At 46.8% G+C, this 23,557-nt stretch overlaps 1 long non-coding RNA gene across 1 annotated transcript in view; it reads right to left on the bottom strand.

Moving 5' to 3' along the window:
• Positions 1-278: 278 nt before the first annotated feature.
• The window catches only part of LOC108638942, a 48,861-nt gene continuing 25,582 nt past the window's right edge, over positions 279-23,557 (bottom strand). Inside the window, exons 2-5 of the long non-coding RNA XR_001920169.3 lie at positions 16,325-16,480; positions 6,029-6,130; positions 1,618-1,787; positions 279-383 (exon numbers count right to left, since the gene is read on the bottom strand). This is a non-coding gene — a long non-coding RNA (uncharacterized LOC108638942). The remainder of the gene's footprint in view (positions 384-1,617; positions 1,788-6,028; positions 6,131-16,324; positions 16,481-23,557) is intronic.

Here is a 23,557-nt window from a genome sequence, read left to right as displayed (position 1 = left end):
TCCAAAGTCTAATTTAAGTCCTGTTGGCTCCAGTGAGACAATCCAGTCTCCACAGGGAGAGGATGGCAAGCCCTCCATTTTTGTATCCCCTTACAACCCACGACAGTTCCCAAAAAATGTGAGGACGTTTTGCTTTTCAATTAAAATAATGTACTTACATAACACCACTGCTTTTCACGCTGCTGGGCCTGGTCCTCCCTTCAGGAGCTTATCACTGTGATCCAGATTTCTTTATCCACCTTTGTATCTCATTCCAAGGGAGTTGGGCAGGATTTCAATCCAGGACCAGAGTGTTTCCACAGAAAAGCCTCCCCAGCTCCATTATGTGTCTGAGCAGGGGGCATCTGGTGCAGACCATTGTCATGCTGCCCTCCTTCATCTTCCTGAAGCATAAAATAGAAAAATGCTTCAATTTTTAACCTATTTTTGAGTAAAATAAAAGCCTGACCTCTCTACAGTGCCTAAAGACTAATCTTGAAATCATGAGAAAGACTTTTATCATGAGAAAAGATTCTTAATTCTTCAGTTGCTAATATTACACAGTGAAAGGCACTCACCACACGAGCCTCCCTTATGGAATGTGCTCTCCTATTTATTAAAAATAATATTATCACTACTGCCTATTTATTTAATGCTTTTCCTCTTCAAAGCACTTTTTAGGCATTAGCTAATTAATGTAATGACTTGTGATGTTTCAAGTGCTCCTCTCCTGGGCAGAGCTGGAGGGAGGGCTAGGAGAAGAGCTGGGATTTGCACAAGCCTGGGCTCTCTGCAGCACCTCCAGCCTCTTCAGAGGGCCAGGGGGAAGCCAGGCCAGGGTTTTGTGGCCCTTGGACACCTGTGGGATGCAGCAGAGGGAAGGGAATGCTGGGCAGCTGTTGGATGTGCAGCACTTTGGGTTAAACTCAGTGCTCCCAAACACAGAGCTCAGCACAGCCCAGCTAATGTGGCCCCCTGTGAAACCACCCCTACCTGTGCTGCTCACAACAAGGTGACATTTATGAAACTATTAACTTAATAACTCCATTATGCTTTACTGCAACCCCTCAGACATTGGCTCTGCAATGCATTCCCTCACCAAAGCTGTCAGAGTTATTTAAATATCACTAAACCACAAGGAATGAGCTCTTTTCCCCGCCCTGGGGAAGCTGCCTCAGCCTCCATCACGGCAGGGACGGTCCCCCTTTTTCCCTAAAGCCTCCTGCTGCTCCCATGGCACAGGGACAGCCTGGAGAGTCCACTGAGATCCCAGAAAACGAGCAGAGATGGAACCAGGAAAGCTGTGCAGACACACCATGCAGTGGTGTCACCACCAGGGAGGGGACATTTGTGCAGTACCAGGAGCCAGATGAGACTGTTGTATTTTAAGTGCATTTTACACACAGATGGCATCTTCAAAACTTTCCTTATATCAGAAAGTGTTCTGTGTTTCAGGAAAATTTTCAGTGGAACAAAAAAAAAATATATATATCTGCTGCTGGGTGACATCAGTGAGCACCTAAACCTGCATAAAAAGTCTGGCTTTAGAAACAACCTAAACACAAACCAGCCCCGTGGCACCAGGCCTGTGGACAATTTAACATTGTATGTGCAAAGGAAAGGCTTTTTCCAGCTTACCTTAATGATGGGAAAGGTGAAATTTTGCTTTAAACTACGTCCCCAGTTAATAAAGCAAGAACTGTGTGCCTTGGGGCTTCCATTCCTCAGAGTTAACACAAAGATTCCAGCTGCTTCTGTCCAGGAGAATTGCACTCTAAACAGTTTTACTCCCCTGCAAGTCTTTTTTTCTGAATGGCAGATAAAATAAAATGAGGCACTTCTAGCACATAACTGTTTAAAATCACCTCTTTTTCTTATTCCTGGTTGGAAGCTGCAACCCAAGGGAAAAACCTGCCTTTCCAAAGAGCATCCTGCAACCCTTAACTGCTTGGAGCATCCCCATGCTTGGGAAAAACCCAAGGCATTTCTGCTCAAAATGTGTGTTTCTGGGTTACTTCCAGTCTCCAGGTTTTAAAGAGCAACATTTTTATTTCTTCAAAATGCCTTGCTATTGAAATTTATTTAGTGGATGTTTGAATTTATTTTTTTTAATTCTTTCTTCCAGTCTCTTCTTTGCTTTTTGCCCTCACTAAAACTTTACTTGCAGAGCAGGAGGACAGAGCAACAGCACAATATATCTGTGTAAAATGAGCAAATGTTCTCACCTACATCTGTATCATTAACAGTGATTAACAGAATGTGGCACCTACAGACAAAATGCACCCACAGACCATCTTCTAACGCCTCATTTTTGCAGGGTTATTTTTTCCTAAAGCCTGTGTTGGTGCCTTGGAACACGAAAGCTGCAGGTGGGGATCAGCCAAAGGTTGGGCTCAGTGTTCCTGGAGGTCTTTTCCAGCCTCAGAGACCCTGTGGCTATGGAAGCCAGCTCAGGAGGGGGATCAGTGGAGCCACCAGGACCCTTCACCCCAGGCTGCCCAGGAGGGGTTCCCAGAGCTCCCCACCCCGTCTCCTACCCCAGTGAGGGTCCAGCCACCCCCCTGCAGCTCCAGCCAGGCACAGGGGACACTTGTGGGACCCAAATCCCTGGAGGGATGGGGGTGAGCAGCTGGAGCAGCTGGGGCAGCAGATGCTCTGCAGCTCCCAGGACAGTGTCCTCTCTCCAGATCCCAAAAGCCACAGTGTCCTTGGGAGCTTCAAAGCACAATCTGCTGAAGAAAGGCCACAACATCCCCCCGGGGTGGGGGGGCAGGAGGCCCTTCTCCCAGAAACTGCTGAGCTAACTAATTGCTAATTGCTCCCTGCTCATTACCACTGAAGATGGATGAAAGCTATGGAGACATAAACCACATCATTAAAGCAAGAGGTTGTGGAAACCAGGCTACACAAATCCTGTTTTATAACCAGCTGTTTGAAAAGACATCCAAAAAGAGTTTTTCCTCACTGCAAGAAGCATGTGGGAAGTTTGCCTAATGGATTATCATGGCTAATCCCTCATCCCCCCAAAATATCTTCAGTTCTCGGTCACCAACACGATGGGTTCACCCAAACTCTTCGGGAATTTCTTTGCTCTGGTTACAAAGCAAAAGAACAGATGGGGAAAAAAAACTCCCAAATCCCTCCTAGGCAGACAAAAAGAGAAATTCTCTCCCAAGGAAACAGTGAGCCAGGATGCAACTCCTGGATCCTCCCCACCCAAAAGACACCTCCCAAGGAATAGGGTGTGAAAGGGCAGAGCCAGCACCTGGATGAACATCTGGAACCATTCCCTGCACCTAAACCTACAGGAAGGGCTGGGAAGGAGGTGTTGGAGGTGAGGAAGGCTCCAGCTGACAGTCCTGCTCCAGAGTTTCCCTCCAGGTCTTTTATCCCTGCTAGAAGAACATGAGACAGTGTTTTTCTCTAACTCAGGAAGGAATATTCAGCTCTGCTTCAAAGCCATGAGCCACCTCCCTCCCAACGCTGATACTGATCTAAATATATTTAAATTGAACAATAATATTATTAAGCGCCTTTCTTGTCTTCAGTGTTTGTATTCTGAGGCTTTTAGAGGAAATTTTGAGATCTATCAAAGTATCTGGAAATGTACTAATTATTTCCATGATGATACGATCCCAAGTGGCAGAGTAAACATAATTACCCATATTAATAGAAAACAAAATCAGCAGCACTCCAAGGCTCTGTGGGCTTCAGATAGCAAATATTGTCACAGTCGATCATTCCCCACAAAAGGCTATTTATTGTTCTTGTAAGTAAAACTGCACCCATTTAACAAGGAATCTCAGTGACCTGGTGTCTCTCCAGCATCTCCCTCAGCGAGAAAAGCTCAGTGTGAATGAAAAGCCCCCAGATTTTAAAGTTAGATTATTTTACTTGATTGTGCCCTGCTTTGAAACCCATGAAACCCTGCAGCTGAGTTTTCTTTTCTTAACTTTTCTGGGTGTCAGAAACCTCGGGTATGGTTGTTAAAAACCTAAGAAAGAAAGTGAAAGGATTTCACTGATTTCATTTTCTGCTGAAAATCCTCCTTTTCAGGGAGCTGAAGGGATATCACTGGATCTTTTGTTACTTTTGTGAGCCTGTAAAGGTTTGCCTTTTAAAAAAACCCAACCAAAAGAACACCAAAATATGCAGACTCATGTTTAAAGTAAGATTTCCTCCTCTTTGCTCTCTGTAGGAGCCCTTACGTGTTCCAGGAGTGTTTTACCTCCAGCTTTGAAGCACTGGGAGATTTCCCTTCCACTCAGGGAGCACCTCCTGGGGCTGCAGCAGCTTTGTTCCCCAGCCCTGAAACAGCAGTTCTGCCTCTCAGAAATCTCACAGGGATGAAGTCCAGGGACAGGAAAATTCCTGTGTGCTGGAACAGCACAACAGCACCATCCCAGCAGGGACCCAGCAGGGCAGGGGACAGGAGGGGACACGGGCAGGGAGGAAGGATGGAGCATCCCCTCTGCCTTCCCAGGGCTCAGCAGGAGCTGCTGCCACTGACACCACAGATATTCCATTTAGAACCCTGACAGAACATTCCCTTCAACATCAGAACAAATGACAGGGATAAAAAGCCAAGGACAAACCCAAAGGCAGGCAGGACCTGCTGGAGGAGAACCTGACCCACCCGCTGAGGTTCCATCACCACAAAGCCACACTGGTGGCTCCTAAGGACACAGAGCTGCCCCAAAAAATAGGAATTTGCTCTCTTGCTACTAAAATCCCACACTTTGAACAAAATACACCATCACAGTCTTTCCCTCTTTGGCGTGGGAAGGGTTGGATGCCATCGGAGTCAGCGGGACACCACACACCACCTTTAACCCCTCCCTGCTTCCCAAGGGCCTGAGTCAACACAGGAGTTGCCTCATCCCCTTCCAGTATCACTGATCTACCTCGTTCCTGAAGGCAAAATCCAATTAGAAATTTAAATAATAATTAAATGAAAGCCTCGTAAATCTCGATTCACGTATCCCACAATTCTCACCTTCCTCCCGTGTCTCCCTGCTAAGCCTCCTCTGCCACAGCTTCTCCTTGCAGCTACCTCAGGTTTAGCATTAAGTGGTGAAGCATAAAATGCTATTTAAATACTATAATTTCAAGAGCAAGCAAAGAACATCCCATTTATCTTCACTAACCTTGAATATGCCTGTCCCATCTAATGAAAAAAGTGATTGAAGGGACTTATTTCAGCTCACCATCCCAAGGCCCCCATAAAAGCTGAATGGTAATTTAATTAGTTTCCTTTCTGGTGATTAACTAGGAATTTCTGATCATTTAATCTGAGTGTACTTTGATTCATTAAGTATCTGTTTCCATTTTTTTATGAGGTGATTAAATAACCCTGTCCAGGTACTCACCATGGTTGGTGTGCTGTGGATTTTGTGGGAATCAGATGGGAAATATGCAGGGTGGGAACTGCATTTCCAAACCTTTTTGGGGCTCTCCTGCCTAGATGACAAATCAGCAGCTAATTTAGCCTGGCAGAGCTTGCAAACCATGAGCCAGATCCTGGCTCTGAGGAAAACCAGCAGGGTCCTGTGAGGCTGCTTTTCCCTGTGGCCCCGGTGTGATGCTACATTCCCTCTCTGCCTGACCCCCAGGAGGGGCAACACCTGCCCCAAACCAGGGCTGGGGACTGATATCAAACCAGGGTCATTAAGTGGGAGATTCTCCCACTGCCCTCCTGCTCCAGTGCCATTTCTCCTGAGCAAAGCAATCCCTCCCTCTGCTGATCCATCATCACCCCTCCGGACCAGGGAGGTTGTAACTGCTGGCCTGGCTCATAAAGGATGATTAAATAAATCTATTAAAGTGCTGGGAAGACTTAGAGTGCTATATACTTAACTTTTTATTTAGATTTAAAGCTTATTATAAAGACTGTACATGCTCTCCAGGCACCCATAGCAAAAAGGAAACTCATGATCCCTTCAAATGTTGCTTAGCACCATAATGGGATAAGGGAAGTTAAATTATCAGGCAGCTGATACTGCAGCAAAATACACCTCATCAGCTCCACCCTCAGAGAAAATGGAAGTACCTCCAGCAGCCAAAGGACACCAGGGCAGGTTTCTGAGCACAAACACACTGTGGTTCATTTTAATCCATTCTGCCAGGATGGTGAGATGGGATTTGATTCCTTCTATGAAAGAAAAAATTAAGAAAATCCAGCAGCTGGACAGTGCCTCAATTCTCTTTTTCTTTGTTTTGATCCCCAGATCAGAGGGATATAATCTGATACAACCTGATCACCCTGAATGGATTCCAGGGACACTCAATACAGCCATTCCCACCTCCAACCCCTGGAAAGCCAAACTGCAGCACTCCAGGGAGGAACAAGGAATGTGAACATCCATCCAACACTTCCCATGCTCCACACAACAGGGAATGCCTGTCCCAGCCTTCCAGCACTCCCTGAAGGTCCCCAGTTCATTGTCTGCACTGAGGCTGCACAGGAGCAGCTCAGCCCCACGTGCTGCTCTGGTTGCACCCCAGGATCCAGCAGCTCTGCCAAAGCAGCTGTTCTTCACCACAACCTTGAGGGAAGTTTCCCGGGTTCCCTTGAACTCCTTTTCATGTTTTCTGAGCCTGCACCTCGTAAGAGGTGTTATCCAGGTCACCAGGAGAAGCACAGCACAATTTCCCCCTGGTGTTTTACAGTATGGAGATAACTCGGTGCAGTTTGAAGAAAAGGGAAAGATTTTTAAGGGCTGTAAAAGTAGGGTAGAAACAGAAAAATCCCAATTAGTGTGGAACCACCTAATAAACGCTGCCTTATTCGTGACAAAGATTTTCAAGACTTCAAATTGGACCTAAAACTCATTTCATTAAGACTTGGACATACAAACAGAAGGTGAAAAACAGTACCCAAGGCATTCCCAAAACCAGCTGCCAGCCCCAGGCAGCCAAAAACCAGGCCCAAGGCTGCTCTCCTCCCAGCCCTTGCAAATTTTAAGATTGCCTTAATCACCACAGGATGTTTTTATTCTTTTTTAATTAGTTATATTGTCTTTACTATTGGGATTCTGAGGCACCTTTTATTCCCCCCTCAACAGGAGCTTGATTTTCTCTCTAAGTGGAAGCTGGAACACCTGTATGACATCACATTTTACAGGGCTATGACAACACCTTTCAACTCTGGCAGGTCAGTGATAATGCTGGGCTTTGGGAGCTGGCTGGTTTCCTTTATTCCAGCCCAGCATCCCAGCAGGAACCAGCTGGCTCCATGGGATAGGGTGGGATTGCACAGGGTGCATTTGTCACCCTTCCCAATAATTAATCCATTTCTCTGCCTCAAATCACAGCAAAGGCAGCAGAGTCACTGGGGGAGAAAGGTGAGAGCCTCCCACCAACATTTGTCATTTTACTGAGACACAGATTCCTAAATCAAGGCTTCCCTCTCCAGTGCTGGAATCAGACAAATCTGCATGAGGCACAAAAGGAAAACTGACAGCAAATAAGGAATGTGTCCTACTTCTCCAGCCTGAGATACAACCCCACCTGCCAGCATAATCTGCCTTAAAAACAATTCATCTGGAACACTGTTCCTTGGCAAAATTTTGTTATTTCAGAGCAAGTCCGGCCCTTTAATTATATCAAATGCTTTTCAGAGGATAATGCAAAAGGTGTTATAATTCTAATTGTGCACTAAGAAAAAGTATCATGACAGTAAAGACGTCCCAGGTGATATTCAGGAGAACAATACCAAGATGGGAGAGTGGAGGAAAGGCTGCAATTATTCCATGCAGGCAGGACAGGGAATCGTGTTGGTGGGCTGGAGGGAGTTTGCTGGTTTGCATTTTGAAGCAAGTCCTGCCTCTCCTTTTGGCAACGTGTCATTCTTTGGGAAGGGAGCCACAGGTCATTGTTCCCAGCCCTGCAAACAAAGGTAAAACCGAGCACAAACCCAACCTCATTCCCACAGCAGGAGCTGGAGGGGCATCAGCCAGGTCTCCAAGGAAAGGCCCTGCAGATGAGCAGCATTCCTGGCTCAGACACACACTGGGGGGAAGGTGGTAGAGCCACAGGTTAGGAAGGAAATTTGTTTAGCTTTTAGAACCAGCTGTTCTTGCCAACTGCCTCAAAAAAACCCCAAACTAAAGCAAAGCCCCCTGAGAGGCAGCAGCCTGAGCCTCTGTGAACAGACACTGTGACTGCAGGCTTTGGGGAACAAGAAACCAGAAATTAGAATATCAGACCCAGTGCTGGGGATCAGGTGGGTTCTGAGCCCGGCTGGAGGGAGGTGGAACATTCTGAAGCATTAAATGCATTTTCTAGACACGCACACCTGCACAAAGGAGGCTCAGGACTGGTGTCTGCAGGAGAAAATGATACAGAGCTAAAACTGGCACCACTGGGGAAGAAAAACTGCTGAGAAAACTGGTTTAGAGTGGAAAGTGAGTGAGCCACAGAACATGGGAGGTGACTGCCTCACATGTGATGGCCAGAGTGGGCCAACCCAGCAAACCCAGCCCTTGTGGGGCTGAAGGGAGCTGAGCAGTGTCAGCACGGCCACACCCAGGGCTGTGCAGTGAGGGACAGTCCAGGAGTGATCCCACTTCACCACACACAGACTCAGCCTTCAGGACAATGAGCCTTTTGCCCAAAGCAGCACTTCTCTGGAATCACATCCCTGCTGGCACTGGGGCCACAGAGGGCAGGGTAGAGGAACAAAAGTTTTATCCCAATGGTTGTGGCCGTTTGGCCACCATTCCGTGGGCAGGTTAATAATTTAACTCAGATTAAATTCAAACATTCCACCATTCCCCCATTCCCAGCAGGGATTTCTCCCCAGCAGCTCTACCACGAGTGCATCACTGCTGAGCACGAGGCTGCCCAGGTGGGAAAACACAGTTTAAAGCATGGCTGGGAGGGGAATATTGTGTTGGTCCCTCTGCACTCACTCACACAGCATCACACACTCACCCAGAGGTGATGACAACCCCCAGGGGAGGATTCACACTTTGCATTAACAGCACTGGCTCTTGGGAAGCTCCTGCCAAAGCCCAGGGCTGGGCTGGAGAAGGAGCCTCCAGGAGCAGAAGTGCTGGAAATGCTGTCTCAGAGCAGCCCAGAGATGAGGATACAATGGGAGAAAATAAAGATGAGAAAGAAATTACAGTGGGAATGCCTCATTCCACAGCCCATAAATCCCTCTGGGGTAAGAGCCCTGCGGCTGCTGCTGGATGCACATCACTGGAATCCATGAGAGGGAAGGCAGGAAAGAGATTAAAATGTTCAATCATTTGCAAACACTCCCCAGATGAACACCAGTGTGTGCTGGAAGAACAGCTCCAACACAAAACACTGCACCACGTGCTGGGAACACACAATGAATCATGGGGATGGATGGATGCATGGATGGATCCAAGGTTTATCCAGCTAAGGGAGCACAATCCCAGAGTCAACTCCAGCCTGGCATCATCATGGATCATGGTCTCCCTGAGCTTGGAGGCACAGCCAAACTACACCCAAACCCTACTCCCCTGTCAGCACCCACCCCCTGACAGGCAGGACCCTGTGTGGCCACAGTACATCGGAGATGTCACCTCGATGTTACCAAAATCTCAATTAATATCAAGATAAAAACCATCAGCAGCATCAGATGAAAAGTTTCCTGGGAAAATTCTGCCCCTGAAACCCTTTGGCAGTGCCCAGAGGGGAAAACTTCCACCTCTATTAACTCATTTCATGTCCACTGATTTTTGTAACGTCACCATCCTGCACTTCCCACCCGAGCCAAACACTTCTCCTTCCAAACAGTCTCTGCTGGCTGGACACATCCCAGGAGAGGCATTTGCTTTGTTTGTACTTTTATGAAGCATTGCTGCTTTTCCCTGGAATTTTATTGCCCTGTAAATGAGGATGCAATACCAAAAGCTGCTTTTATTTTTGCTGGGACAGAGCTGAACAGGAATAAAGCCACCAGCAATGCACTCACCCTTCCTTGATTTCCACGTAGAAACACTTCACAGAGCCTCTTTAAAAGCTTTCCTCACCGAAAACTTTACCTCCCAAACCTCCTCCTGAACCCACAAAGACCTGGACATCACTCAAGACTTGCCCAGGGTGGAGCATTCCAGGGCTAACAGGATTTTGATCATCTTTTACCTTGCAAGAAACATTAACATAATGCTCTGACATCCCAAAAAATTAACAAAGATGGATAAAACCTCTTCCAATTCAATTCCCCCTCATGGAAAAGGTCACTCCCCTCCACGTGCTTTTCTTTTTTTGTCTCCAAAGAGAGGAATGAGAGAGCCAAACCAACAAAACTAAATTAAAAACCCTTTAAGTTTATACAGCAGACTTTTTTTTCACACATCAATCATTACTTTGCAGGCCTGACAGCACAGCCAGCACCACTTCTGTTGTTATTGGACTTGATGATCCTGGTGAGTCCCTTCAAACCCTGGATAGTCCATGATTCTATTCCAGGATACACCAAACCAAAGTCACCTCAGAGCCTCTTTCCTCCAGACTTTCAGCAAGCTGAAGGTACTTCCACATTTTTGCCATTTCTACGCTGAAGGGTGCAGAGAATTTAAATTATTTAACCCACATCTGTTTAATCAGAGATGCCTTTGGAAAGGCTGGTTAACTTGAAATGCCATTTCAGTTTGGTGGCTGGTTTTTTTTCCCCACTCTCCCACGCACAATATGCCAGTGAGAATAACACCCTCCCACCCTCTGGAGGGACACAGCACAGGACCTGCCACACTCCCCTCCACACACAGGGATAAAGTCTAGCAAAGGGTTTGTCAGACAGCTTTGCCTTGGCCTTGTTTGCTGCAGGTAAAAATGCTTTGTGGGCTGGAGAGCCCAGAAAAGGGGCTGATCCCCCAGCCTGGGTGGAATGGCAGCCACAGCCTTGGGATTCGATGGAACACGCCCAGATTTGGGGATGCTACTTTAAGAAACGTGAGGGATACCCAGGAAACGAGTTTCTCCAGCTCTTCTATGGAATTACTTGAGTTCTACCCATGAAATCCCTGTCTCATGAAAGCAGTTTGTGTGCATTTAAAACTAAGGGAGCAGAGAACTGGACCTTCCCTCCAAAGGAGGGTCAACACAAATCAGAAAACACAGAGAGATTGCAGAGCTTCACCAGAGAAGAGGAACTGAAACCCTGGAACCCTCAGCCTGTGTTGCCTGTCCCTGTTTTGGACATCTTCAACATTTCCATGCACAAATCCCCTTATTATTATTATTATCATGGAGCCACAGACTGGTTTGGGGTGGAAGGGACCTTAAAGCCCATCCAGTGCCACCCCCTGCCATGGGCAGGGACACCTCCCACTAGCCCAGGTTGCTCCAAGCCCTGTCCAGCCTGGCCTTGGACACTCCCAGGGATGGGACACTTCCAGCACGTTGAATCCAGATTCCAGCCCCAATAAACCCCAAACCCCTCTGATTTCCAGTGCTTTCCACAAGTGGTTGTTTCAGGCCACTGCAGTCCCACTCCTTCCCCTTAATGCTCCCAGGGAGGCACTGACACCACCAAAATGTCACTCCTAACAAGCTGGTATTTTATGGGAATCCTAAATGACCTTGATCAGGCTCCTGCCTGATCCCAACGTTCTAAAAAGCTCTTCTGGCAGGATTTTCAGGTTATTCATCTTTCCTCCAGGTGTGTGCACACAGCCCTGAGTCATGGGCCACGAACAGATGGGAGCTCTCTTATATTTATGACCTGCCATCTCTCTTTTCTTTTTTTTTTTTCCTAGAAATTAATTTTTCATCAAACCACTTTGAAAAATCTTTGAATTAACTTAATAACTTCATTCAAGGGGGAAAGATAACCTAGAACAGGCAGTTTTTAAGAAAACTCTTTGTGCTTGATTAATCAGCAAGTTGACCCTCTGGATATTGGATAAAAGGTGTGGGATTATCCCTTCTGGTTAAATCAGTTTTCCTTGTCTCTGGTCCCTTTTATAGGCAGCATCACCCCCCTGCCTCATTTTCTGTGGTGAATTCCTGCACATAGTTCATAACCACGAGTGTTAATTAATGGGGTCACAGGGAAAGTGGGACAGGAAAAGGGGACAATCCCAGGAACTGGGACCTGCTGCTTCTGCCCCCCAAGAGATTTGCAAATTACAGATGAAAACACTCCTGCAGAGCACACACACACACAGAAAGTTTGTGGTGGGTGTTTTGTCAAAAGATTCACAGGTTTGGAGTGTCTCAGGTGTTCAAGTGCAGGGGAAGTGCTCTTGATGGGAATTGAATTGCCTTGGAATAGCTGGGAGCAGAGAGAGAGCCCCAGTTGGTTGTGGCAAACTGCTGGGAAAAACCCTCTTGGGCTGTAAAACATCATATTATAGAAAGTAATTAACACAGTATAGATAAATATAAAATAAGGGCCACCTGATGGGGACCTGACTTGTCTTGGAATAGTTGGGAGGAGAGAGTGAGCCCTAATTTTTTGAGACAGACTGGTGGGAGTGCAGCAGATAGTACAATACTCTTGTATTGTATCATCATATGCATAATGTTCTACATAAAAACCAATATAGCAAAACACATCTAAATAATACATGAGATATATATAATATATATAATATATAAATACATCTAAATAATATATGGTAATATATACAAATATAAAATAATAATTAAATCTGTCAAAAATAAAACAAGCACAAAATAAAGCAACAACTAAGAACCAAGAGAAACGTGGATTTCAGAAACTACCAGGAATCAGGTCCAAGGAGATTGGCCTGGCCAAGGCCTCCCCTGGGGCTTTTGGGAACACTGAGGTGCCATCATTAGGAAGGTGACATTATAAAGGTGATGCCATCCTTAGGGCTCAGTGGCAGCTCTCTCAGGGCACAATCCAAGCCCACCCCTGTTGTTCCACATGCTAAACTGAGCTTTCCTGAGCCTTTTCTAACCAACCACCCCAGCAAAGGCACTGCTGGAGAGATTTATTGGTGCAGCAAAGTCAAGTAAATTCAGTGGTACCTGATGTAAATCAGCTTTTCCCACTTGGGCTCAGCAAAGGTGCTGGAACTGCAGGGCCACAGGAGGCTCTTTTTGTCTGTTCTCACTCAGTGAAGGAGAAGAGAGAGGGAAATTAGGGCTGTTCAGGCAACACTGACATTTGGAGAGGCAGTGAACTGCTCACATCAGAACACACTGGATCCTCAGTGTGGATAAAACATGCCCAGGCTGGCCATGGATACCTGACAGGACATCCTGGTACACTGGGTACAGAAAAACCCTAATTTTGCCCTTTGACAAAACATCCCAGGGCTTTCAGCTCCACTGACACGGGCACAAAGGGGGCAGAGGAAACAACTGAGCCCTAAATATTTTCCCTGTTGGCTTCCCACACTCGTGGGAGCCCTGCTATTTATATGCATGAATGATTTATTTCTCTATTACCAGTTACCTCCCTTGATTAAATATATTAGTGCCTTTTAAGTTATTTCAAGCTACAATCATTTTAAAATTAAATGATCCTTCGAGTACCCTTTGGGAGCTGAACACTAAACTGACAGTTCCAAAATGCAAAAAAAATACGGTAGTTGTGCTGATTTGATTAATTAAACTGTACCTTTGATCACAGAAACCAAACAGGAGAATATTAAACCTCTTTTTAATTTGAGAAAAGCAGTAAAATAGCAAAATGGAGGCTCTATTGTCATGGTCAAATGCTGTCTGTGTTCACTTGACAGCTTGAACTGTCACCTTAGGCTGCTGGAATTTCATTTGGCTTCACCAAATGTCCCCAGAAGAGCATTTCTGGGATCCCCCCCCCTGCTGCTGATCGATTATGTCCGAGCAGGAAACGTCTTAAAAACTTTTCTCCCTTTAAGCCTTGCAAAAGATCTGAATTTAAATGGCACTTTTAAGGCTCTTTGGAGCCCGGGTACAACAGCAGCCCGGCTTTTGAAGAGCTCACAGAAATACTTCTGGGCCGAAAGAAAGGGGAGAAGTGACAAAAAGAGGAAGATAAAAGCAATCCCAAGTCCCAAACCTACAGAATCCCCTCAGCCTTGGCCTATTCTTTAGAACTAAACCTCATTTTGCAAATCAAAGGAGCAGCTGCTGAACTTGCCTTAAAAAAGAGGTGGGTGCTGAATGCAGGGCTGAGTGCAGGGACACTGGTGCTGCCATCCATCCAGCAGCCCCTCGGCTCCTCCTGCTCCCACCCAGGCTCTCCCCAGCCCCGGACCCATCCAGGACACCACGGATGGGCTCCCACTCTGAACCTCCCAGCCCCCTTGGGCTTCACCCTGGGGAAGGAGGCTCAGCCCCCCCAGAGGATGCTCTGCAGCAAACATGGGCAGGGCTGCCCAAATACCGCAGCAAAAAAGCCACAGGTCAGTATTTAGAGCCAGCACTGGGTATCCTCACCTGTGCAATTAGATGGTACTGGGAAAGGGACAAAACAGGGGGGAAATTTTTTTTCTCTCTTTGGACAAAACCTTGAAAAAAAAAATCAAAAATTCCACACAGAAGCCTAAATTGATTTAAAAAAAAAAAATCCTCCAAACATTTTCGGCTTTCACTAGTGCTTAACACCACGTCTCCCTGTGTGAAAAGACCCTTCAAATTGGATTTGCAGTGCTGTCTGTATGTTTTATTTCCCTTTGTGAGCCGAGGGAGTGCTGCTTTGTAAGATTTATCCTGGGCAATTAATATATCAAGCAGAGAATCCCACCACTGATTTCCCCAAAGAGGTTTTGGCAGCTCTGGGTTGCACTGGGAGCTCCTGCCCGTAGGTCTGAACCCTCTAAAAGTTATTAAAGAGCACGAGGACGTCACCAAATTAAAGCAATTCAGTTAAAATGAACGTGGCACTTTATCCACCCAAAGCCAACATATGTTACACATGATAAAAATCTCGGCTTTCCACCCCAAAACAACAGGTGTCTCGGTGATAAAAGTCAAGACAAAAGTGCTAAAGCCTCTCACATACTTTCCCCAATTTCTACAGCAACAGAGCTGTGACAGAGGGCTCCTGACTGCTCAATTTGATGGCCAGGCAGACTTATAAAAGCTGAAATGCTGAGTTTCCTAGGGGAAGACATAATGAAATCAATGCACTCATGAATATGGATGGAGGGACAGGGCCATCTGTTCGCCACCAACATCTTTGCTTAAAACAAGTTTCGAATATTTCGCCTGAGAAGTCGCATCTTTATTTCCAGGGATAAAATTAGACCTCGAATGTTCACCATCTCCGGTCTTTAAGTGCCATTGTTATGGAAATGTAGGGTTTTTTCCCCCCAAATGATAATCAAAAGATTGACTGATAATACAGTTTGACAAAGTTCAGGTGGAGATTTCAGCGTGTCTGTGGAGAAGCTTCAAAATATTGACAGTCGGGGCACGTGGCACATAATGTAAATATAACTTGCTCTGTCCTCCTCAGAGAAACAAGAGCCTGTGATGTCCTGCCCTCATTTGTATCCTACATCCATCTGACTTCCCTTCTGTTTTGAGGGAAAACATCATAAGGCATTTTTATTCTGCATTCATGAAGCTGGTGTTAGTGTGGCCCCTGATGTGCAGGGGGGAACAGGGAACGGGTGGAGGAGCTGCTGCTCCCATCCCTGGGGGGGGTAGGAATGATCCAGGAGCTCCCCAGGCCCAGCTGCTCCTGAGGGTTGCCTGGAAGGCTGAGGGGATGCCGGGCTGGGATAAGCTGAGCTCTCAGGTCACTGCGGGGAAGCTGAGGCTGAGCCAGGCAGGGCAGCTCAGCCCCCACTGGTGCACTCTGAGAGGGCTTTTGGGAGCCAGGAGCCAAGCTGGGGGAATTAAAACCCAAACCACTGCAAATGATCCCCTGGAGAAAAGACAGCTCCAAGGGGATCCCACCAACACACAAGGATCTCAGGGCAGGTGCCAGGAGGACGGGGCCACACTCTGTGTGCCCAGGGACAGGATGAGGGGTAAGGGCACAGCTGAATGCCAAAGTTCCATCGGAATATGAGGGAAAACTTCCTTACTGTGAGGGTGACAGAGCCCTGAACAGGTGCCCAGAGAGGTTGTGGAGTCTCCTTCCCATGAGATATTCAAAGCCACTTGATGTGACCCTGTGCCCTGCTCAGGGTGACCCTGCTCGGGCAGGGCGTTGGATCACGTGTTCTCCAGAGGATCCCTTCCAACCCCAACCAGCCTGGGATTCTGGAAGTCACAAACTGTGTGGCAGCAGGAGCAGAGCTGAGGCCCCTCATAGGAACCATCTCAAGCAGGTTGCTCTCAATTACTGTGCTCAGTGTTAATTAATAGTCAGCTCTTGGTTACTCGGAGCAACAAAACTGAGACAGCCCAGATGGATGAAATTCTGACATCAAAGAAATGAGTGTAAGAACATACTCACAGGGCAGGGCATTGGCACAGAGTGCTCCTCCCTGGGGTCCAGCTCAGCCCCACAGGCTCCAGCAGTGGGTGATGGCTGGGACCTGGGTTTCTCAACATTTCTCAGTCTGTTTGGTTTCAAACCGGAGCAGATACACGAGGTGTCCTGTGATGAACTCTGCAAAAAAAACAAGGAAAAGTAAATCAATTTGGGGCTTGAATGTTGCAGTATCGCAAGCCAAAACATTCCTCTCTGTTTCATAAATACCACGTTGATGGTATTTATGTCTGTTTTAAAAAACATCTCAAAAGAAACCTAAACGAAAAGATACGGGAGTAAAAGCATTAAAACTGAATATTGTCCACACAGTCAGGATTTTTCTAAACAAACCTTGGAAGATCAATACTTGCCCAAACTCTGCAATGTCACTGACATGAGGTTTTGGTCAAAAAAAAAATGCCCCACCAGGGCAGGAAGAGTGACAGGGATGGGAGACACTCTTTGAAACACCACACAGTTATTTCAGGCACGGCCTCTGTGTGAGCCCAAACTCTTCCTGCAGCCCCCCAGCGCTGCCACTGCTCTGCTCAAAGTACAAAGAGCCTCTGACAAAGCCCAGCCGGGGCCCCAAAATCAGGGCAGCCCAGCAGGGAACCCCCAGATCCCTCAGCCCCCGGCTGCAGTCACTAATTAGCTGAGGCTCAGAACGAGCCCCCGATCCTTTCATTGCCCCATCCATGCTGGGAAATGGAAAAGCAGGAGCGGAGCTGTGCAGCACAGCTCGTTAGAGCTCCTCTCCCTAATTACCAGCACTGTGACACTGCCCAGCCGCTCCCCGCTGGAATTGGGGCTGTTCTATTCACAGCTGCCATGGGAAGTGCTGGCTGGAATCATCCAGGGACACCCGACCCAGCCACGCTCCCACCTGGGGATGGAGAACGGGTTGAGCTCACGGCTGGGGCTCATTTCCCAAATTCATTCCTGCAGCTGATCCCGAGCCAGGACAACCTGGACAGGTTACACCAGAACGGCTTCTCCCTTTGCATCCCAAATTCGGGCATTATGCTCAACCTGCTCCTCCACTCCCATTCAAAGGTGCAGATTGCTAAATTTGCATAATAACTATCTACGGCTAATTATCCTGATTTGTTCGTGGAAAGAGCCACTTTCTGCAGGGCTTAAAATCACCATAAACTGTGCATAAGAATCAAGAAAACACCGATTTATCTTATTAACAGTGGAAGCAGTTTAGGTGTTCATTAGCAGGGGATTATTTGAAAGGCATTAAAGGGCTCTAAGGACCAGCTCACCTGACAACCCCTGAGCACCCTGAGGTGCTGCAGGTCAGGGCTGGAGCAGGAGACAATCAGCAGCTCAAAGAGCAATGGGTGAGGCCAAAGGAGCACCCAGGGGTAACCATCCTAGGAATTCCTATTTGGCACAACAGGCACACACTGTGTGGACACTGCAAAGGTGCAGAAACCTCTGAGAAAGGTGTTAGTTGAAGAAAAGTGAGATAAAACCAAGTGCTTGCAGCAGCAGTGTGTAGGTGAGCTCAGCAAGCTCCCGTGCATAGAAAACAGGCAGTTAAAATTCATTTTCTGCCTTTTTTAGCATGATTTTGGACATATTTCTATCAAGGTGCAAAGCTGAGCTCCTGTTTCCTAGAGAGCTTCGATGCCTCCCTGATATTCTCAGTGCTCTGCTTGGCTGGCAGCTGCTCCCAGCCCTCCCCTTCCAGCAGCTGTCAGAGCAGTTCCCATAATATTCATGGACTCTCCATGTTTTCCAGCAGCAGGTGGTACAATTTCTGTATCTGCAAACCATCAACATCCACATCCAGATTTTTCTGCTTAACAGCTACTACACAGCCACAAAGTGTTATCTTTTCCTGCACGTAATTTTAATACCCCCCAGTAAAAGCTAAAGTGAGGAACTTGTGTTTAAGGAAAAGATGTTCCCATGGAACTTTAAGTGAGATTTTCACAGTGGGAAGAGATTACAATAATGGAGACTCTAAAATATAGAGCCATTCACTCTCCCTTTTTCCCGTGTCCCAGAAATATCCTCCTTAGTTTTTCACTATGGAATTGCCACAGGCACCCAGGCCATGGGGATGCTTGGAACGGGACAAACTCCTTACACAGCTTGGAAAACCCCAGGCAAAAGAAGTCAAAGGATCCAGAGAATGAATGAGAAGCAGATTGCACTAAAGTTTCCCCTTCAAAGACCCCAAACCCTTTACTTTGTGCTGGTACAAAGAAATGTGAAACCCAAACCAAAATAATTATTTGCTGTTTTGCCATCAAAGTTTCCACGAGACTTAATGGAATTGGGCAGCTTTCAAACCAACAGCTAATTTCCACCAGAAACAGATCCACTATCCATGTCCCTAAAAAAAAAAAAAAAAAAATCTATGGATTTTGGATTTTGAAACACAACCCCTTCCCTGGTAAAGCCATGAAACACAGAATTACGTTCCCATGACAAACTGCACGACTATAAATCTTTATTTCATGGTGGCGTGATGGATTTAATAACAGGATGCATTTAACAATTCCTTTTTGCCAACCTCTTCCTTAATTTCTTAGGAAAGAACTTGCTGGGTTTAAGGCAGGTTTTAAGGAGCTAATTTTCCTTAGTGATCCTGAAAAGAGCTGGAGTGTAATTGCCAGGGAGTTAATGGAGTCATTGTGCATATTTTTGTTCTTCATTTTCCCAAGCACAATTTGAACCTTCCAGAGAGGTAACAAAGAACAGAATATTAGAGGCATCTTTTCCAGCCCATCAGGTGAGATTCTCATCACACACCAACCCCATGCAGCTAAAAATTCAACTGCAAAACCTGTGTCAGCTGCTCTCCAAAACAGTTTTCTGTGTCAATAAAGCAGCAAGTCATAAATAAATAATAACACACAACGGCCAGAGGTGTCCCTGCTTTTAGGGAATCTGCTGGAATTACTGTCCTGCCTGTGTGTGAGGGTCAGTGTGTTACTCCTTCCTTGCCCAGGGCAAGGGATTGGAACAAGAATCCCAGGATCGCTGAGGTTGGAAAAGCCCTCCCAGTCCATAGAACCCCAGCCCATGGATACCCCCTGTGCCCCATCTCCACCTTGTCCCCAGCCCAGAGCACTGAGTGTCACAGCCAGGCCTTCCTTGGGCACCTCCAGGGCTGGGCACTCCAAACCTCCCTGGGCAGCCCCTTCCAGTGCCTGACCACCCTTTCCAGGGAGAAATTCCTCCTGATGTCCAACCTGACCCTCCCCTGGCACAGCTGGAGGCCGTTCCCTCTCCTCCTGTCCCTTGTTCCCTGGGAGACCTGCTGACCTTTGAGGTCCCTCCCAAGAGGAACTACTCTAGGGCTCTATAAATGCAAACACCTCCCTCTCCTTTCATCTCCTGCTTCCTGAAAATGGTGTCCCCTCATTCCATCCCTGCAGCACACCCTGCCCAGGCCCACAGGCTGCTTCTTCATCATCATCATCATCATCATCATCATCATCACCACCACCACCACTCAGGAGTTCCTGCTGAGGGCTCCCAAACACCCCCAGCTGACACAACACACCCTTGTCTGGGCTCCTTCATCTCCACCATGGACCCACCCAACCACCTGCACACCAAGGAGGCAAATGGAGCACCAGTTCCTTGGTTTTCAGGCCAAAAATCAGCTTTTTAGGATGCAAACCAGGTATATCCATCCCCTCCTTGCTGGGCAGTTTGGAGCAGGGAGGGGTGCTGAGCACCCACCACCCAGGGGAGAAAACCCAACTGTTCCTCACAAATGGCCAAGGACTTTTTGCAAAGAATGGGGGGGTTTTTTTGCCACAAGGTTGATTTTGATCTTGAAGACTAAAGAAACATCAAAGGGAAGTACCTGTGGGTATATGATATTCTCCTAGAACAGGCATGGGCTCATGAATACCGATTTATAAATATTCAGGATAAATATTGTACACTGAGAGTTCACCTGAGCCCTGCTCTGCTCCCCCTGCAGCCCCATGGAGGTTTGGACTATCCCACCTTGGGTTTCACCTGCTGTTCAGCATCCAGCTCCTGTCCCACCTCAGGGTTCTTTCTGTGCCCAGGCTGTGCTGTAAATGTGGTTTGAGGCAGTGCTGGGTTTGCAAAGGCAGCTTTGGGCATGTGGGGCAGAGGGAGGGGAAGGCTGGAAGCCAAAGCAAGGTACTCACAGGAAAAATGATCAGTAACCCAGGCTGAAACCAAAAGGACAATTATCAAAAATGGCAAATTCCACTTCATTTCTCAGCAAAAAGAAAACCTGAAAGAGCACCAGGCTTTGCACACCTTCCCAGCTGGGCTTGCCCAGGGCACACAGAACGAATTTGGATTTATCCTCTCCACGGTTGTTTCCAGAGCCAACTGCAGAGCAGGGGGGTATCACTTCGTTCCAAACTCCACTGCTCCAGCTCGGAAAAGCTGCTCCCAGTCCTGCTCTCCAAGCTGCCTTTGCAGCCCAGCATCATTTCTAATCTCACCCTGAGAAAACCTTCATAAATCTGCTAAATGACCCCGATCTGCAATTTTCTCACTCTCAGTTTGCAGCGTCACCTTATCAAAGAGTTTCTCTGCCCAGATGGATTTAAAAAGCACGTTTATAAAAATCAGAGTCCCCTGATAATCTAATAGGTCTATAAAGAAAACATTTCTTTTTCCCACACAACGCTGGAAAAACCTTGAAACTTGTAAACAGGCAGGAGATGTGACAGCAGCAACTGGTCTCTGTTAACAGCAAAATATAAAGGAAGGAAAATATGAGTAGAAAAAGTGTATCTTGCATATATAATATAGTTTCTGCAGTCAGGTGCTTTCAGGAGCTGCACAAGTTTGACTCAGTGTTGTAATTAAAATGTTCTGTAACAGTGGTAATTATCCCATCAGGTAAAGCACAATGGATGGCAGCACAAGCCTCCAATATAATCATTATTTTAAAGCTTCATTTCAATTTTTGTGGCTTTTAAGCACCTCCCTCCTGCCTGGAAACAAGCATTTTTACTGTGGTCCAAGCCCCTGAGTGGGACAGAGTGGGATTTTTGTTACCTTCTCTCTCTCTCCACTCCACACCAACTGTAATTTTTATCAACTTCAGCCTTTTGAAGAGAACTTATTCTAATAAAATTAGATTAAATTAAAATGAGATTAGTTAAATTAAAATCCAATTAAGCTGGGCACACCTCGACAGCTCAGAGTGAGGTGAGAGGCACAGCCCTCCCACACCACAGAGCATCTCTGTCCTCAGGAACACACAGGCCCTGGAAACTTCTGGAACCCAACCCAGGACACCCCAAACCACCACAGGAATGACAAAGCCCCTTCCCTTTGCCAACAGTTCTGAGGGACAGTGACCTGAGGGGTGCTAAAATTTAGCTTTTTGGGGGATAAGTGAGGTTTTAAGATCTATATTGAACCAAAATAACAAAGGACCAGATGATTGCTGCAGTTCTGTGCTTTGGAGCCTTTGCAGGGCATTGCCAGTGCCACAGGAAGATGAGTTATCTCCCCTTCCATCTCTGAAACCCTGATGCCATGGGTGGAAAAGCACTAAACCCCCTCAATTACCTCCATCTTCCCAGCTTCTATCAGACCTTTGCAAACTCTTCCAGCGACAAAATAGGCCCATTCACTTTGGAAAGGGGCAGTAAAGATGATGGATGCTTTTTGGAGTTTATTTTTGCTGTGTCCATAAACATTCCCCTAATAGCTCATCACAGCTGACGAGGAGCCTGGCAAAGCCAACTGCTGTTGACTGAAAATATCTGACAATTTTTTTCCTGGGCAAGCTGTACAGCAGGAATTATTTAGATTTGAAGAGCACTCTCCTGTGATCATCAAATATACATATTTGTCATAGTTAAGGCAGCCACACAGGCTCTGTTAATGAGCTTTTATTAAGAAATCCTATTTTAGTCCCTCTCACTCCAGTCCCTTCCTCCAGAGAGGCCGTGGGGAGTCCAAGATGTTTATCTGGCACATTTTATTTTCCTTTATACACCAAGATAATTAAATCACAGAACCAAATTCAAGGCAGGAGCTGAGGCATCATCCCCTGGATTTCCTTTTTTACCCCCAGGATGTTGGAAAGGCAAAATAAAATCACAGAATCCCAGAAGAGTTTGGGTTGGAAGGGACCTTAAAGCTCATCCTTTGGCAGGGTCGCCTTCCACTAGCTCAGGTTTTTCAGCCCTGAATTCCTCCTCTCCTTACTAAGGAGCACAGGAATGATGCCAAATGGTTTGAACAAGGGTCTAATTGGAAACCTACTTTTAGATAAGTTTCTTTTTAATTATTATATACTTTAAATGTGCACTGATATCTTTCTACCCCTAAGGAAAATCACACTAGAGAAAGGAGATGAAACCTACCCAAATTGTGGTGTTTGAGACACTTTGGAGGGAGGAATAAGTGCAGCATTTTAAAATGCCTTCATTTCTAGGGATACCTGGGATTTCTGGGAGCAAAGCAAAAGTAGAAACCAACAGTAGGACACAGAAAAGTATCTTGGAGCAACTTCCACCACAAGCTGCACATCCAGAGGGAACAGAAGGGCACAGAGTGATAAAAGTGGGATGTCTCAGCTCTCCTCTCTGGAACATCCCCCATTGGAAGGGCCTGTCAGCACATATTGCTCTGAAGGGCTCCACCTCCCCTTCCTCCCTCAGTGCTCCCTGTTCTTTAGATGAGCCAAAACGTGCATTTATTTCCCACAAGAACCATGTATTTAATTCCTGCCCCCCTGAACGTTCTCCTGCCTTTAACAATCCCTTGCCTTGCTCTTGGAGCTGGGTGAGGTAAGGAATGCACAAGGCAAGCCCGGTGCTGTCACTTAGCAACCTGGAAGGAGCTTTGGAACAAAGATCTTTATTTCTGGAGCCATTTACCAGCGGTGGCTGAGCAGGGCTGGGTGTTTGGGAGGGCACAGGCACAGCCCCTCCTGCTGCTGCTCCTCTCCCAGGGCTGTCACTGGCTGCAGTTTTTTACCCTCACCTGAACATCCTCAACTTTATGGCACCGAGCAGGAAGGACAAGAAGATAATTTTAATGAAGAGATGACCCTTGGCATTATGTTGTGCCTGTTTCAGCCAGTTCACACCAGTCTGCTCAGAGAGCAGCTCACCTCAGACACAACCCCATTACAGACACACAGGTCCCAGCAGCTGCTCTGCCTCCCCAGAACATCCTGCAGCCTCCCCAGCCCTCTGCTCTGGTGGCAGTGCCAAGGACAGAGCAGAAGAT

This window comes from Manacus vitellinus, unplaced genomic scaffold (genome assembly GCF_001715985.3).
Source record: "Manacus vitellinus isolate BGI_N305 unplaced genomic scaffold, ASM171598v3 scaffold_14_pilon, whole genome shotgun sequence".
NCBI lineage: Eukaryota > Metazoa > Chordata > Aves > Passeriformes > Pipridae > Manacus > Manacus vitellinus.
Note: the sequence above shows the minus strand (reverse complement) of the source record. Positions and strands in the feature narration are given on the sequence as shown.